Source organism: Nycticebus coucang, chromosome 19 (assembly GCF_027406575.1).
Source record: "Nycticebus coucang isolate mNycCou1 chromosome 19, mNycCou1.pri, whole genome shotgun sequence".
NCBI classification, from domain to species: domain Eukaryota; kingdom Metazoa; phylum Chordata; class Mammalia; order Primates; family Lorisidae; genus Nycticebus; species Nycticebus coucang.
In genome coordinates this window covers 72,062,169-72,072,451 of record NC_069798.1, presented here as the reverse complement: position 1 = coordinate 72,072,451, position 10,283 = coordinate 72,062,169, and positions in this window count along the sequence as shown.

Here is a 10,283-nt window from a genome sequence, read left to right as displayed (position 1 = left end):
GTGTTGCCCCTCCTGACAGTGGGTGTGGGCATCAGGCTGAGGGCAGGGGAAGCCAGGTCTTTTCTTCAGAGTGAGAAGTTGGCCCTTGGCACCCCTCCCACAGCCGGCTTTTTGTGGGGCACAGGCAGGAGTGCCCATCTGCAGCCCCTACGGGTGAGGCCTCCACACCTGGGTCCAAAGCACCGACCACGCTCCATGGATCAGCGGCCCCCAGCACAACTCTGGCATGTTGGGCTGTCCATACTGGGCTCTATCCTGACCCACCTGCCCCCTGCTCTCAGCACACTGTTCCCGTGGGCAGATTGACCTGAAGCTTGGACATGATGACCTGCATCCCGTGGACCCTCTGATGGCTCCATGGAGGCTGGACTTCTGCATCCTTGTTAGATTGACAAGGTTGTCAAATTATGCCCCAAACTGTGGCTGAGACACTCTTATTAAAGCAAAAGCAGGTGGTCATGGCAGGACGGGAGTTGTCACACACCATGTTCTTGGGAAATATTTTGGAAATGCCACAAACTAATCAGGTTAAACAGACATACACCACACCTGGAATCCCACCTGGGAGCCTAAAGGTCATCTGGTCAAGGCCTGTTGCTTGCGGCCCAGGCACCTCCCAGCCTTTATAACCAAACTCCCCATCCTGTCCCTCCATTGTGCTTCTGCACAGCTGGTGGTATTGGTCTTCTGTTCCCCCGATGGACATCCAGGGGGAGTGGTGTCCGCCATGGAGCCTTGGCAGTGCCATCCACCCGGCCACTCACGGGCATCTTGGACATGGGTGCAGTTGGGGAGAGTTGGTTGTTGCCGTGCATTGCTGGGTGCTCTCTGAAGGCATGTAGGCTCAGCCCACCCACAGTGAGATTCTGCAGAGTTAGAGGAATTTCCATTGAGAATTCAAAGTTAAGCCTCATGGAGACTCTTTGAGCTAGAAACCTGCCCAGCTGCTTGCATGGCCCAAAGGCTGGTAGGACAGCTGAGGATGTGTATTGATTATTGATATGCTCTTCAAAGCCACAGTACATGTAGATTGATTAGCAGATGCTGTATAAGGCTGGGACCAAGGATAATTTTTCTCCAAAATGCACTTATGTATTTATAGCATAATATATGCAAATAAAACTAAAGTTCATATGCATGTGGGTTTCATATCTGCTCCTCTTTCTGTTGCTAATATGGAAAACCACAGCTAAATGCACACATCTCTGTCCTTGGCATATACGCTTTTTAACACCTGAGCTGTTTAATATACTTGGTATAGCATGTTTTTTTTTAAGGGCACACAAAAGGGCATGGACCCCTTACTGCTGCTCTTGAGGATGGGGGCTGCCCAAGTTGGGTATTTTGGGCCACAGCCTGTGCATGAAGCCGCTCTGCCGCCTCCCTGGGAGTACACTGAGCCACCAAGGGGTGAGCACTAAAGGGAAGTGCCCATAGGGCCTCTTTAAATGAGACCAAGGAGCATAGGCTCAGCATCAGGGTTGTCAGCCGAATGTCCCCAACATTGTCCCTACAGAAAACAGAAACACTGACATGGCTTCTTGACATTAGTGAAGCTGGGACCCGGCTGTAACAGGGGAGCCAAGGCAGGCTAGGCACTTGGGCAGGACAGGGCTTCAGTCCCTCTGACCACATGGACTCAAATCGCCTTCCAAGGCAAAGAAACAAGAGACCTGACTGGGAGGAAGAGCTCAGCAGCACCCACTTGCCTGTGAGCGATCTGGAGCTGCCTACCTGCCTGTCAGGTCTTTATTTGCTTGGATCGTTTTTCTGTGGACCTCCTTGGGGAGGGGACTAAATGCTTCCTCTTGCCCTTGCCCAGCTGTGGCCTGATGACTTGTCCTTAGACCTCTCCCCCATGGCCCATCTGCCACTCTCCGAATCCACCATCTAGGTACAGAGGCCACCAGAGCATGGAGGCCACTATTATGGTGGAGTGGGAGGACCCCTCAAATCACTGCCTGATACCTTTCCCACTGCCCCAGCCCCTTCCCCCCTCCCTAAGCGGTCTCTTCTGTTTCTTCAAAGGACAAAAACTGAGCAGCTGTAAAGTACAGCACATCCGAACTCTCACCTTAGTCCATTTGCTTTAAGGAGCAGAAGGAGGTCCTGGGCCCCCAGGGAGGATCAGCCCTGCATGGCACACTTGGATCCAGGCACTAGAACCCTGGATTCACATAGCACATAGCACAGAGGAGACACAGGGCCCAGAGGGACATGCTCAGCCCAGGTTCTGTCCTGGGGACATCATTGCCCTGTAAATAAAAATGAAAGGACAAGAATCTAAGATACAAAGGCCTGGGGCACGCAGCAGCAGAACTCTCCCAGGGCCGGTGCTCATACCTATACATGCACTTTGGGAGGCCCCAATGGGGAGCTTGCTGGAACTGGGCTGATGTCACTGTATTCCAGCCTGGGTGACAGTGTGAGACCAGAAAAAAAAAAAAAAAGTACAGGGAAAAGAGTGTTAATTAAAACTGAAAATGGAGTTGCTTTCTGGATCAATTGCAGGCTGCCAGCAGGATGGCAGGAGAGTGCTTCACAGAAAGTGGGAGGGGCTGGTCTCTGTCCCATCCTGCCTCAGTTGCACACTTTCTTGTCACTACACAGGTTCTAACCCTAAGACTGGAAAAATCACTGAAAGGATGGAAACTACACAATTTTGAATCCAGCACTTTTCGCCCAGAGGAGAGAATGTGAATCTAGGAGGACACCCTGGAGGTGTGGGTATTGAGGGCAGCACTTGGGCAGGCAGGATGCACACGGTGTGGCAGGTGATGCCCCGGCCCTGCCTGGTCCACCACATGGGTTGTGCCCTGCAAGCTGGGAAGACTGACACCTAGCGCTGAAGGCCCTTTGCACGCTAGTCTCTCCCAGCTCTGTGAATGAGAGGCTGTTGTCTTTGCCTCGACAACACCCTCGGGAGCCACTGAGAACCACCTGGGTGGTCTGGAGGAAGGGTTGCTCCTCTGCCCTCAAGGACAGGCAGCAAGGGGGATCACTCTGGTGTGAGGAGAGTGGGTGATGATGGCTCCTTCCCTGGGGCACTGACTGTTCCTGCTGGTAGGACCTGTGAGGCGCCTTGCCCTCTGCCCCTGCACTCCATCTGGGCATAGTTCTGCAAACCTGGGTTAGCAGGTGCCCCTGCCTGGGCGAGTATAGGGTAGCTCAGCCTCTGGGAAGGGGAGCTCCTGCCTGGGGGTCTCTGGGACACCCCTCCTTACAACTTTCCACCTCCCTCCCAGCCAAACATGCTCCTGGATACTGGTCTGGCAGTGGCATCTCTATGCCCCACACAAATACGATAGGACAGGACCTGGGCTGAGCATGTCCCTCTAGGCCCTGTGCCTCCTCTGTGCTGTGTCTCCTCTGGAGCGTGTGCCTCCCTCTGGGTCCTGTGTCTCCTCTAGGCCGTGTGCATCCTCCAGGCTGTGTGCCTCCTCTGGGCTGTGTGTCTCCTCTGGGCCGAGTATCTCCTCTGGGCCCTGTGCTTCCCTCTGGGCCGTGTGTCTCCTCTGGCCCGTGTGCATCCTCTGGGCCATGTGCCTCCTCTGGGATGTGTGTCTCCCCTGGACCGTGTGTCTTCCTCTGGGCTGTGTGTCTCCCTCTGGGCCGTGTGCCTCCTCTGGGCCATGTGCCTCCTCTGGGCTGTGTGTCTCCTCTGGGCTGTGTGTCTCCTCTGGGATGTGTGTCTCTTCTAGGCCATGTGCCTCCTCTGGGCCATATGCCTCCTCAGGGCAGTGTCTCTCCTCTGGGCCGTGTGTCTCCCTCTGGGATGTGTGTCTCCCTTTGGGCCCTGTATCTCCTCTGGGCCGTGTGCGTCCTCTGGGCTATGTGCATCTGCTGGGCTGTGTGTCTCCTCTGGGCCATGTGCCTCCTCTGGGCAGTGTGTCTCCCTCTGGGATGTGTGTCTCCCTCTGGGCCGTGTCCCTCCTCTGGGATGTGTGTCTCCCTTTGGGCCATGTGCCTCCTCTGGGCCGTGTGTCTTCCTCTGGGATGTGTGTCTCCCTTTGGGCCGTGTGTGTCTGGGCCCTGTATCTCCTCTGGGCCGTGTGCATCTGCTGGGCTGTGTGTCTCCTCTGGGCAGCGTGTCTTCCTCTGGGATGTGTGTCTCCCTTTGGGCCTTGTGCCTCCTCTGGGCCGTGTGCCTCCCTCTGGGCCGTGTGCCTCCTCTGGGCCGTGTGCCTCCCTCTGGGCCGTGTGCCTCCTCTGGGCCGTGTGCCTCCTCTAGGATGTGTCTCCTCCTCTGGGCCTTGTGCCTCCTCTGGGATGTGTGTCTCCCTTTGGGCCGTGTGCCTCCTCTGGGCCGTGTATTTTCCTCTGGGCTGCAAGTTTTCCTCTGGGCCCTGTGCCTCCTCTGGGCTGTGTGTCTCCCTCTGGGATGTGTACCTCCTCTGGGCCATGTGCGTCCTCTAGGCAGTGTGTCTTCCTTTGGGATGTGTGTCTCCCTGTGTGCCTGGGCAGGGGGAGTATCCCCCATGCCCTGTGCCTGGTGCCTGGTGAACTAAGTAATGGTGGATCTGTCCTAACGGGCAGATTTGGGATTGAGACCATCTGCAGAGAAGATGAGGAGGCAGATGAGCTCTAGTGCTGAGAGGGCAGCAGCCCCAGCCCATGCCGGCTACATATGGCTGGTCCTGCCCCCACTCCCACTCACCCCCCATCTGCTGAGAGCAGGTGCCAGGTCAGAGCATACGCTAAACAATGGGTGCCTGGGCTTCCTGAGGGTAACAGATCTTCAAAACCTCCCTCTGTGCCTATCAGGCTTCAGTGTTGGGGGAGGAGACAGCTGCCTTGGTAGAGGTTCCCCTGAGCTCCCTGTCCAATGTGGCATGAGTAAGATCAGTCTGGACCTGAGCACCCGGTTACCTGCCCTATCTGCAGCACAAGCCAGAAGCTGCATCTTCCAATTTCTGAGTTTCCTGATTTCAAATCTGGACTTTTTCTGGAATACACGGTCATCTCTGGGGAGATAGGTCGCAGCTGTCCTAGAAAAATTTTCAGGAACTCATTCTAAACTTGTCCCAAGTGACATGTGCCTTTATGCCACTGACTTGGGAGCCTACGGCTTAAATTCACATCATGGGGTGTAGCTCAGAGCTAAAGGCCATGCCCTAGAGGACTTTTGTATCCACACAAATCATTCCACTCTGGGTTGGTGCAGATGAGTGCTTGGGGAGGGGAGAGGTTAGCAGCTTCAGGAAACCTCTCATGTGAGGTGAGGAAGCAGCCAGCTCCAGGATGTGTGTGTGTCTGTAAGGGTCACTCCAGCCATCTTCAGGCCTGAACAAATATTCACATCATGTCAGTATGGCCCATAAGACTAAAGGCCATCGGGGACCTGGCTCTGACCTCAGGTGTGGGCTTCTATGTGGGACTTGCCCAGTGAGCTGGGAGCACCTGCTTGGAACGGACGGGAAACTGAGAAACAGTAAGCTTGTCTTCCCCAAGCCTGCCACTAGGAGCTCAGGGACTTTGCATTTCTCCCTTTGGGGGGAGGACAGTTATAATTACTCTATTTTACATATTTCACGTCTATCCTTGGAAGTTCTAACCTAAGATGGAGAATACAACGTGACGAATCCAAGTGGTATGCTGCTGGGTTCCAGAAACAATATCCCACCAATGTTTTCCAGATGAGAAGTGTAGAGATGTTTGCATTTGAAGTCAAATGACCTCAGTGGGTAGGATTCGGGAAGCTGACAGGCAGACCCAGAGCGGCACCTGCTCACCCAGCAGCCCAGCTGCAACTCGAGGCAGAAGCGACCCTGGCTTATGTACTTCCCAGACCTAGCCTGCGCTCACCCTCCCTGCCCCATGCCTCCATGCTCTAGGCCAGCGTTCTTAACCTGTAGGTTGTGACCTACAAGAACTGTAGGGCCATGGCATAGGAAGGTTGAGAACAACTGCTCTAGGCTCATCCTGGCCAGGTGAGGGCAGACGTCCCAGACAGCTGCTGGGGCTCCCCAGAGGATGCTGCTGGGAGGACAGCCCCAGCTCCACGCTGCCAGGTGTGAAGGCAAGTCCAGGAGGGCTTTTGCCCTTGTGAGCCAAAATAAACTCAGCTATGGGCCCCACCCAACGCAGGAGACCCCAGAGAAACTATAAATGTTCCCAGCCATGAGGGGATGGGCTAGGGCACTATAACACGTGCGCATAGTTTCCCTTTCTTATGAGTATCCATGACACCACCTCCTACAGCCTGTTGAATGTATTTGCCCCCAACCCCTCGCCTGTGGTAAAATCCTCTTCCTTGGTTCCTTCCTGAGAGTGTGAGTGCCTGTGGGAACAGATGCCCAGCTCTAAGACAGAAGCCGTCCTGTTCCCAAGTATGTTCCCAAGTATCAGGCTCATTAGCACCCTTCTGTTTATTTTATTTTTTTGAGACAGTTTCACTTTGTCACCCTCCGTAGAGTGCCATGGTGTCATAGCTCATAGTAACCTCAAACTCTTGGGCCCAGTCTTCTGAGTAGGTAGGACTACAGGTGCCCGCCATAACATCTGCCTATTTTTAGAGATGGGGTCTCGATCTTGCTCAGGCTGGTCTTGAACTTGTGAGCTCAGGTGATCTGCCCGCCTCAGACTCCCAGAGTGCTGGGATTATAGGCGTGAACTTCTGCACCTAGCCAATACCCTTCTGTTTAGACAGTTTAGTGAGACAAAGAGTAGAGGGCAGCCTGGCGGACTAGGTGCTGCTGACCTGTGACCCAGTCACCAAAGCTGAAGATGGCATGTGAACAAAGAACAGATGTCACCCCACAGTGAAGGGTTTTCTCCCCCCATCTATGTGTGCAGGATCCCAGCCTGTGTTCTGGGTGGCCCAGGCTGCTAAGGAACTGATGAGGAGAGATTCTGCGGAAGCTGCGGTAGACTTGAAAGGCCCTCAGCTACTACAGCAGGTAGGAGGGACCTTGGTGCCCAAGCATGCCATCTCATGAGGGCCAGGAAATGTGGCTGGTCCTGAGGACACAGCTGGCTCAGGGCCTGGCTCGGTTCAGCAGTTCCCATTAGGATGGTGGCTGCATTCCTCCACTGTGCTTTGGGAGACAGTTTGATGGCTTCTCACCAAGCTCAAACCTGAGTGTGGTGCAGTTCACCACTTGCTCCTTGGCATTCACCCAGAGTTGAAAAGGTACGTCTCTACCAAAACCTGCCATGGATGTGGATACCAGCTTCTTCCGTAACCGCAAAAACTTGGAAATGGCCAACATGTCTTTCAGTAGGAAATGGATAAATGAACTGTGGTACATCTGGATAAGGGAATGGAGCCAGGAAGCCACAAAGAGACCTGGAGGAAACATAAACGCACTTGTTAAGGGGCAGAAGCCAGTCTATGCAGCTCCACTCTGCACGGTCCAACCACATGACATGTTGGGACAGGGGACGCTGTGGGAGGACACAGGGTGTAGCACAGAGGGTGCACAGGGCAGTGAGACCCTGGCAGCAATCGGACTGCCATCAGGCATTTTCAGAACCACGGAATGTCACACCCCTGGTCGAGTCCTGGATGTGCCCTGGGGAGCCCCCAGCCCTGACCTGCACGCTATTCCTGTATCCTGGTTGTCTTGAAAACACTATGAAAAACTCTCACTGGACATGAAACGCACTCATGATATTACATGAAATTGCAACATTCTGTTCCTCAAAAATTGAAAGGAGTAAAATTTTATTAAAATTCATTAGTTAACGGAGTTTTGAACATTTATAAAAAAAGTCTAAAATTTATTATTTACTTATGCAGAAGATTTCTTTTGGATGTCAGTAAGTTATCTCTTGGAATTCTCAATCATAGATTTCTCTATCATTTTGAGCATAAAGCCTGAAATAAAAATCTATGCTCAGGGAAGCAAGTTCAAGTTTCCTATTAAAAATTTATTAAAGAGGTTTTATTTGGAACAGCTGCATAAATTGTTGGCCACCAAGTCCCACAGAGATGTCCCTGCTTATTTTGTACAAATCACACACCACTGGTCTGTCCTGGCAGCCCTTCCTAGTACCATCTCCAAGGGGAGACCAGGAGCTGCTCCACCCAGGGCTCCCAGGACATAGGCTGGTTGGTAACCATGGAGTCCAGACCTGAGGCCAGGCCAGGTCCCTCAAGGGACCCACAGGGGCCCCTGGCTCCTGTGCAAAGGCGGCCAAGACAGTCAGGAGGGTCAAATTCTAAAGCCATCAGTATGATATGTCCTGGAGTGGGGATGTAGGGTCTCACTGCTCCACTAGGAGCTGGGGACCCCACTCCTCTGCCTCAGAGAGGAAGCCCCCACTGGTTCCTGACCTCCCTCAGGTGCTCTTCTCACTGAAGTTCCCTCAAAAGGTTCTGTAGGACACAAGAGGGTACTGTATTTTGACTTTACATTTAAGAGCCTCTGAATACAATTAAGTTTCCTGCCAAGTCAGAAGGGATTCAGCCAAGAGCGTAACAAGGGTCACCTACGTCTGCCTGGGACACGGCTTGTGGCTCACTGTAATGGCCAGACCTGCTAACTACAGATGTCTGTGGCTGGGGACACACTGCAAATGAGACAAAGCCCAAGCCCTCCAAGGAGGAAACCAGTGCTGAAAAGAAAACTGGAGATATTCCTCAGCCCTTCCCAGAAGACTTCACAAAAAATAAAACCCTTATGTGGCTCCCTCCTAAACAGCATACATTATGTCTCCTTGTATATTTTGTGTCCATATAAACTAAATTGCAGGGCACTTTTGTTATCTTCGGGATACCCACATGTGCATCTACTTTTATCATTCTGCCGAGTCTGGACGCAGCTCACATGCCTGCCTCCTTGCCCAGGCCTTGTCAGACTACGGATCTCAGGGGACCACGGGAGAGCAGGTGAGGAGACTGTCTGCTAACCGGCTCTGCAAATAACCTAGTGAGGACCAAGAATGGTATGTGGGGTGGGAGCTGCTGAATATCCACCTTCCAGTTTGTTCTTTCCAATCCCCTGGCTGTTGTTTTGCTGTAATTTGGCGGGAGCACCCAGGCCCTGAGGCTCCTGAATGAACCTGGTGGGGCCAAGCAGGAAGGGGCCCCATTCCACCAGAGCCTGAGCTTCGAGGCCTTGGTTGAGTTGTGCCCTGCTGAGCTCAGGGAAGGTCAAACTGGTATTAGAAGAGGACATGTCTGGTGGTGCTTGTGGCTCAAAGGAGGGCGCTAGCCTCATACGCCGGAGGTGGCGGGTTCAAAGCCAGCCCCGGCTAAAAACTGCAAAAAGAAAAAGAGGACATTTGCAGGACAAATGATTAAGGTGAGGAGGGTACAACCACATGTGCAGGACAAAGGATTAAGGTGGGGAGGGTACACGACCAGCAGCCAGACACCTGTGTTTCTTAGGGCCTCAGCAATCAGAAATAATCACTGAAAAAGAACTGAGAATAGCCTTGGTGCCTGTGGTTCAAGAGGCTAAGGCACCAGCCACATACACCTGAGTTGGCAGGTTCAAATCTAGCCCGGGCCCGCCAAACAATGATTGCTGCAACCAAAAAAATAGCTGGGCGTTGTGGTGGGCACCTGTAATCTCAGCTACTTGGGAGGTGGAGGCAGGAGAATCGCTTGAGCCCAGGAATTGGAGGTTGCTGTGAGCTGTGATACCATGGCATTCTACCCAGGGTGACAGCTTGAGGCTCTGTCTCAAAAAAAAAAAAAAAAACCAAAAAACCCTGAGAATAATAATGCAAGCAGATAATTCTTAACACTTACATGTTTTAAGAAGTATCAGCCTACAAGCGAGCCTGTTTCTTATGTTTGAAGCTGAAATCCTGAGATCATTTACATTCACGATTCGGCTGCTCCCATTTCTGCCTTTTTATGTAGACCCATCATTATGAATTTCTCCCCCTTTTGTTTCATAGAAAAAAATTGGGCTGGAAAACATGGATGTTAATTATTGCTGTTGTGGGCAATGTCCAGTTACTGGCCTCAGTGAGAAGGAGCCAAGGACTGATTGTGGCTCTAGGGTCCGTCTGCTTAAGCCCTGCTCTCTGGTCCACATAACTCAGGAGTGGGGTGGACTCTGACCATTTTAGCCACAATGTGGAAAAGGCTGACCTCAGGCTGAAGCCAATGGAGAAAGGCCAAATTACAGGAGGACTCACCCAGGACGTCTGAGCGTCTGGAGAGCACCTGGACCCCACAGGACCTGAAGCTCCATCCAGGACTTCTCAGAAGAGTCGAAACCTGGAGACAAGCCCACTGGGCTGATTCTGCCATTTACAGCTGAAAAGAGTGTAAATAATACATGCCTTAGCCTAACACTTAACTTTAATTTGGTAATTAGCCCAGA